Raw genomic sequence first — 7,390 nt, 5'->3', positions numbered from 1 at the left:
CAATATGTGTGAAAAAATCGACCATAAACTTATTTTCTGATCACCAGGCCAAGGCAGGCATTTATACACGTAAAGGCACATGCTCCTGGTGCATCGTCACTGCATTGTCCTACGTACGAGGTTGTAGTGGTGTCTCAACGGCACACTAGTCGCTAGCGTCTTGGATAGGTGTAGCAATCCAACTGATGAGCCCCTGCTACACTGGGGCGGAACGCTGGTCATTACAGTATTGAAAAGGCCTCAAAGCTTAAATTACTTTCTCCTTAAGTTACAGGTAGCATTTTCTTTCTTTTTTACAATTTTAGAACGTCGTACCGACAAAGATAGGTCTTATGGCGACAATGGGATAGGAAAGGGCTAGCAATGGGAAGGAAGCGACCATGATCTTAATTAAGATACAGTCCCAGCATTTGAGTGGTGTGAAAATGGAAATCCACGGAAAACCATCTTCAGAGCTGCCGACAGTTGGGTTCGAACCCACTAACTCGCGAATGCAAGCTGATAGCTACGTAACCCAAACCGCGCGACCACTTGCTCGGTTGTGGCAAATAACTGGCATTACTCGATTAATCAGAAACTCGCAAAGATCATTCCTTTCTATCCATGCCAACTTTCGCTAATACACGTAGTAAACCCTTTAAATGTATCTTAGAATACCACACAAAGATTTTTATTTATTTAGCGTATGGCCTTTCGTGCCAGGAATGTCCGATAACATGTTCGGCTGGCCTGCTCCAGGTCATTCTATTTGACACATGAGGGCGACCTGTGCGCCTGGTTGTAAGATGACAAGGAAGATGAGGTAGGGAGAGGCTGAAACTCGGTGTCGGCACATAGCCTACTCCTGTCGAATAACACCAATAGGTCTGCTCAAGACTTAACGCCTCCATCTGACGGACGAATCACCATCAACAGAGCCATATGCCCTCATTCCACACGCAAGCTCCCTCTGCGGATCAGTGGTACAGTGTCGGCCTCCGCATCTCAACATAACGGGTTCAAACCCGGCAGAGGTAGTCAGATTTTTGAAGGGCGGAAAAAAGTCCATACGACACTCCATGTCGTACGATGTCGGCATGTAAAAGATCTCTGGTGACACATTTGGTGTTTACCCGACAAAATTCATTAAAATCTCAGCCACAGACACCCAAGAGAGTTTCAGTTTACACGGTCTGCCATCTAGTGGGCCTAGAGTAAAACGGAACGTCAAAACTGACGAGCAGACAGCCAGATGGCGTCAAATTGAAATGTCTGCACACGGTAGCTGAGGCCATACGATTATTTATTATTATTCTTATTATTCTTATTATTATTCCATATGAACACTACAGAGAAACTTGGAATTGAATCTGGGCTGTGGCACACAATACAGTGATTAGAAATTGTAAACTGCTCTCCAACCCTGAGGGCCAATATTCTGACGGTGATTTTTTTTCACCAGTGGGACTCGAACTTGCTAGCCATGGCATCACACCATTTTATAGACTTGACGTTCATGGTGACCAAGTAGGCTCTGATCCAGACGAGACGAAGGAAATAATAATGCCAGTATCAACAATGGGTTTCGAATAAAGTGCATCGTCGACAACATATCCGCAGCAGATAAAACACATTGACACAATGATTGTTACCTAGTTGACCACCTCCGACTCCATGGCTACAGGGTTATTGTGGTGGCGTTTGGTCCACGAGTTCTCGGGCTCAATTCCCGGCTAGGACACGGATTTTAACCTTCATTGATTAATTCCGATGGTTCAGGGGCTGGGTGTGGGTGTGCAGTCCTCATAATTAAAATTCGCCGTAAGTAAGGCCCCATCTTCACAGACGTGCAGGTCGCCCATAAGGCGTCAACTCGAAAGACCTGTATAAGGTCTCTCAGGAGACCACTTGCTATTATTATTATTATTATTATTATTATTATTATTATTATTATTATTATTAATATTATTACCTAGTTGTAGTTCCAAAAATTATCACCAGGACACTACAAGTCTCAACAGAGCATGTACTGACTGAAGGCTACATGTTTGGAAGCTAGTCCCGAGGCCTAGGAAGTCCATATTTTCGGGGTTTTCATGGCTTCCCATTTTAAAACCCTTATCGTGATATTCTGCTGTGTTCTCAGATGAAAGACCTAAACATCTTTCAACAATATCAAGCTGAAGGCAATGTAAAGTATAGTTTCCCTCCAAAAGACTTAAGGTTTGATAGACGATCGCGCTGACCACTGGGTAATCAAGCCATTACAGAACGAGATGACCGCGCGCTTCGGGTCGCGGAGCTGTGAGGACCACACCGTAGGCAGTCCTCAAAATAATTTTCTGTATTTTTTCTTTTTTTTTTTTTTTTTTTTTTTTTTTTTTGCTATTTGCTTTACGTCGCACCGACACAGATATGTCTTACGGCGACGATGGGATAGGAAAGGTCTAGGAATTGGAGGAAGCGGCCGTGCCCTTAATTAAGGTACAGCCCCGGCATTTGCCTGGTGTGAAAATGGGAAACCACGAAAAACCATCTTCAGGGCTGCCGACAGTGGGACTCGAACCCACTATCTCCCGATTACTGGATACTGGCCGCACTTAAGCGACTGCAGCTATCGAGCTCGGTTTTTTTCATTCTCACACCAGGTAAATGCGGGGGCTGTGTCTTAATTAAGGCCACGGTTACTACCTTCTCAATCTAAGCCCTTTCCCATCCTTCCAAACAAAACAAAAGAAATACTATTTATTGATCTGCATTGCTTACCTGAAATAGTTTCAAAGAAGTTGGAAATTTATCGATCATCTCCCCTGGAAACTTATTCCAATCCCTAATTCCTTTTCCTGTACATGAATGCCCAAATTTGTACTGTTGAATTTCAACTTTACCTTCCGTCACTGAGAACCTTAGATGTGCTAGTGCGATTTAAATCAATAATAATAATAATAATAATAATAATAATAATAATAATAATAATAATAATAATAACACAGCTTGCACTTTTTGAATCAGTCTCCTCTCTTCCATCGATCCTACGCCCATCGTAAGACGAGACGAAATAGCAAGTGCCACGGGCTTTCCCTGTGAGTGGGGATGATGGAATAATACCCAACGCTAACCCCTGTCTGTCGTAAGAGGCCTCGGGGGTCTCTTAACCTGGGAGCGTGGTTTGGCCATCACGGAGCCCTTAGATGAGTTCGAGTATTGCTTTCACTTACTTGTGCCAGGCTCCTCACTTTCATCAATCCTATCTGACCTTCCTTGGTCAACTCTTGTACTTTTCCGACGCCGACGGTATTAGGCTTGCGAAGCCTAGCGAGTTTTTTTTTTTTAATTTTCACGCCTTTCGTGGCCCTTGCCCTTCTTTGGCCGATACCTTCATTCATTTTTCGAAGTGTCGGATCCCTTCAAATTTTTCCCTCTGATTAGTGCCAATAGAGGATGGTTGACTAGTTGTACTTCCTCTCAAAACCATAATCACCACCATCACTTTCACCCTGTGTTGGCGACGACGGTCCTGAAGCTGAGCCTGGCTTGATTCTACTTACTTGCGTAATATTTCAACTTTCCTATACGACCTTCCTTGGCCTAGTCTTGTGCTTTTCACCCCCTGTGGGTGGGGGCGGTAGAATAACACCCACGGTATCCCCAGCCGACTAAAAGGGGCCCCAGGAGCTCTGAACTTTGGAGCGTGGGTTGGTGACCACGGGGCCCTTAGCCGAGTCCTGGCATTGCTTCCACTTACTTGTGCCAGGCTCCTCACTTTCATCTATCCTATCCGATCTCTCTTGGTCAACTCTTGTTCTTTTCCGACCCCGACGCTATTAGGTTAGCGAGGGCTAGGGAGTCTTTCATTTTCACGCCCTTCGTGGCCCTTGTCTTCCTTTGGCCGATATCTTCATTTTTCGAAGTGTCGGATCCCTTCAATTTTTTTCTCTCTGATTAGTGTTATATAGAGGATGGTTGCCTAGTTGTACTTCCTCTTAAAACAATAATCACCACCACCACCATCTCTCTGATTAGTGTTTAAAAGAGGATGCTTGCCCAGCTGCATTTCCTCTTAAAACAATAAACACCACCAGCACTTCGAACCCGTGATCTTGGTATACAGAGGCCGAGATCCCACCACTGATCAACATCTGCATTACAGTATTTCCTCTAAAAACAATAATCACGTATATTACCACAACACAAAACAACCGCAATAACAAACACGCATTCTAATACTTTGGTCAGCCCTTCTACAAAGCCCTCTCAATTCAATAAACCTTGTGTGTGTGTGTTTTTAATAGGCCCAGTTTGCAGTTTGAATAAATACCGATTTACAATTTCTTGGATTACTTTGACAACAGGGCGTCTTGTGGCTTGTGTAATATTTCTTTAAGAATGGACATTTCTTCAACAGATCATTATGAATGGATAAGCGTGGACCGAACAGGACCGGCCCGTGACGTGGACTACCAAATACGGCACAGAGACGAGTGAAGAGTGCTGAACGAAGAGGCCAGGCCGGATGTGTGTTTAACAGCCTTGCGTTAGCTGTTTCTCTCTATAAGACACGTACGTATTACAGTATAATTGTGACATTCGAAGAATTCAGGCAATCTTACCAACTTCCTGCCTAAACATTCTAACGCGCTAACGACTAACATTTAGTGATCAAATCTGAAAAGCACAACATATTCCAGACTAATTTCAGAAAAAGTACATTCCGGTTATGTTCCTCCTGGGAACGCTTTTCCCCTTACGAGGTGCACTAGAAAACGACATGGAAATGCTTTAAACCAATAACAGATTGTATCGGGCATGTGGACTGTAATGGTCTTAAAAGAAAAAAATCAATGTTTAAGAAAAAACTACTGGTAATATCCATTACAAATGTTATCCTACGAAATGAAGGATATAGGAGTGGAAGTCCAACAAAGGAAAACTTCCTTTTGGAAGAAAAATGTGAAAACAGTACCTGGTTGGCCAAGCTTTAAGGGTGATCCTAACAGCTTTTCCTGTTCGACTTCATTTCAAGATTTCCAAGAAAGTGTTAATGATGTATGGAATATAGGTGATGATGAATTTCGAATTTTATCAGATGCCAAGATCTCCAAGCGAGCTGCTCGATCTCCTGCCGTGAATGTCATTAACGTTCACCGACACACTGCCAGACGAGACTTGCCTATGACATCTCCTTCTGTTATACCAGAGGAGAAAAAGATCAAGGCAATCCAACGCCTAGCTACTCAACGAGATTTTCCAGTAGCATTACCTCTAACTCAGAGTTCGATAAAACCGCAAACTTCTAGCTCCCCTGCAACAAGGAAACATTTTCCAGGAAGACCTCAGCTCCTTAGAGGAAACCAACCGAGACGTAAATATCAACTTTCTTTACAGGAGGGTGAAAGTAGCAAGTTAGAGAAGTTCCAGCAACTTTTGGAAAGCTCGCTACCGAACATTGAGAACCTGAGACAGCTGAGCTGGTCTGGTATTCCGGCGAAAATACGAGCCATCACGTGGCGTTTCCTTTCAGGATATCTACCGGCAAGTCTGGAACGTAGGCAACAGGTTCTGGAGAGAAAACGGCTTGACTACTGGAATTTAGTGCAGCAGTACTACGAAACAGAGCGTGATGAAAGTTATCAAGGGACTTACAGGCAAATCCATATTGATGTACCTCGAATGAGTCCTGTGATTGCCTTATTTCAACAGAAGACAGTGCAGGATATGTTTGAGAGGATTTTGTTTATTTGGGCAATTCGTCATCCAGCGTCAGGTTACGTACAAGGAATCAATGATCTAGTAACGCCTTTTTATGTGGTATTTCTCCAAGAAGCTATTCCTCCAGAGGCTGATCTGGAAACGTGGGATGTCTCAAGTTTATTAAAAGAACAGCGAGACATCATAGAAGCTGATTCTTTTTGGTGCTTCACCAAATTTCTGGATGGGATTCAAGATAACTATGTGTTCGCTCAACTGGGAATTCAACACAAAGTAAACCAGTTGCAAGAGCTGATCCAGCGGGTGGACGGAGAACTACACAGACACCTCCATACAAATGGTATTGAGTATCTCCAGTTCTCCTTCCGATGGATGAACAATCTCCTGACAAGGGAACTGCCCCTCCACTGTACTATTCGCCTATGGGATACTTACTTGGCAGAATCAGATGGTTTTTCATCATTTCAGCTCTACCTATATGCAGCATTCCTTTTGCATTGGCGACGAGAACTTCTACAAGAAAAAGATTTCCAAGGTCTAATGATAATGCTCCAAAACCTGCCAACTCGAAACTGGACGGATTCTGAAATCGGTGTGCTTGTTGCTGAGGCATATCGCCTCAAATTTCTGTTTGCAGATGCTCCTAACCACTTGCAAAGTGCAGACGGATGACCACTGTGCCTTAAAACTGTTAGTACTTCGTTCATGATGAATTTTCCACGTAGTTTGAATTTGTATCGAATCAACATGAAAAATTAAATTTGGGTTCACGGAAATTATACTGTATGTAATTAATATTTAGAAATGGTATGATATCTGTAGATTAATCGTCAAATACAATGTGTTTTTGAACAAGGACAGACAGGAATGAACCATTCCACTTCCAGAAAGAATATGTGGCGATCAGGAGCCTAGAATTACATTCGCTATTGCAACAACCTCATTTCTCTCAACTGTGCTGGACAATTTCCCTTGAGCCATGTTCTACTCCGACCACACTTGGATAAGTTAATTACATGTAAGTACAGTATTGCGATTCATGCCATGTTTTAAAATAATAATGTTATTGTTTTTACGTCACACTAACTATTTTTACGGCATGTTTCTAAAACATTTGAAATATATAGCCTTTCTTTTCAGTCAAAATTTTAAAAATGCAAAGTATTATTCAGTAACATTTTCAGTGTGGAAGCAAAATCAGTTACTTTTAAAGGTAGTTCATTTGGGTTTTTTCTGTAACAATATAATAAAGGTAACGTATAATAATCAAAGAGTTCCTTTTGCACATGAAAATACTGCGAAGGAAATTGAAGCAGTTACCAACATTTTGAAATTAAATCCCAAATAAATTGTTTAACAAATTACCAATCCAAGTTATATACAGAAACAGGGTTTTCAATTGTTTTAAATGAGCGAGAGAACAAGTATATTCTTATAATTTGTCTAAGGGAATTAGTTTTTTCGCAGTGCCAAAAACTGGTTTTTTACACAAAGGAAATTACTAGTAATTTTTTTTAGAAACGTAAATTACCCTGGTGTGGTAGCCTCGGAGTCCCAGTGGCGAATGCCATTACTTCAGTTCAGACACACATCTCACTAATACAGTATATCTTTCCTGTCCGAGGTCCCATGATCAATTCTTATTCTCTCGCGAACCGACGACATTACGTTAAAAAGGAAGGACTTAGGGGCCTTTTATACC

General features: G+C 42.2%; 1 pseudogene; it reads left to right on the top strand.

Moving 5' to 3' along the window:
* The first annotated feature begins 4,872 nt into the window (after positions 1-4,872).
* LOC136880845 (TBC1 domain family member 22B pseudogene) lies at positions 4,873-6,360 on the top strand (annotated as a pseudogene).
* Positions 6,361-7,390: the final 1,030 nt, after the last annotated feature.

Source organism: Anabrus simplex, chromosome 9 (genome assembly GCF_040414725.1).
Source record: "Anabrus simplex isolate iqAnaSimp1 chromosome 9, ASM4041472v1, whole genome shotgun sequence".
Taxonomy (NCBI): Eukaryota; Metazoa; Arthropoda; class Insecta; order Orthoptera; family Tettigoniidae; genus Anabrus; species Anabrus simplex.
Note: the sequence above shows the minus strand (reverse complement) of the source record. Positions and strands in the feature narration are given on the sequence as shown.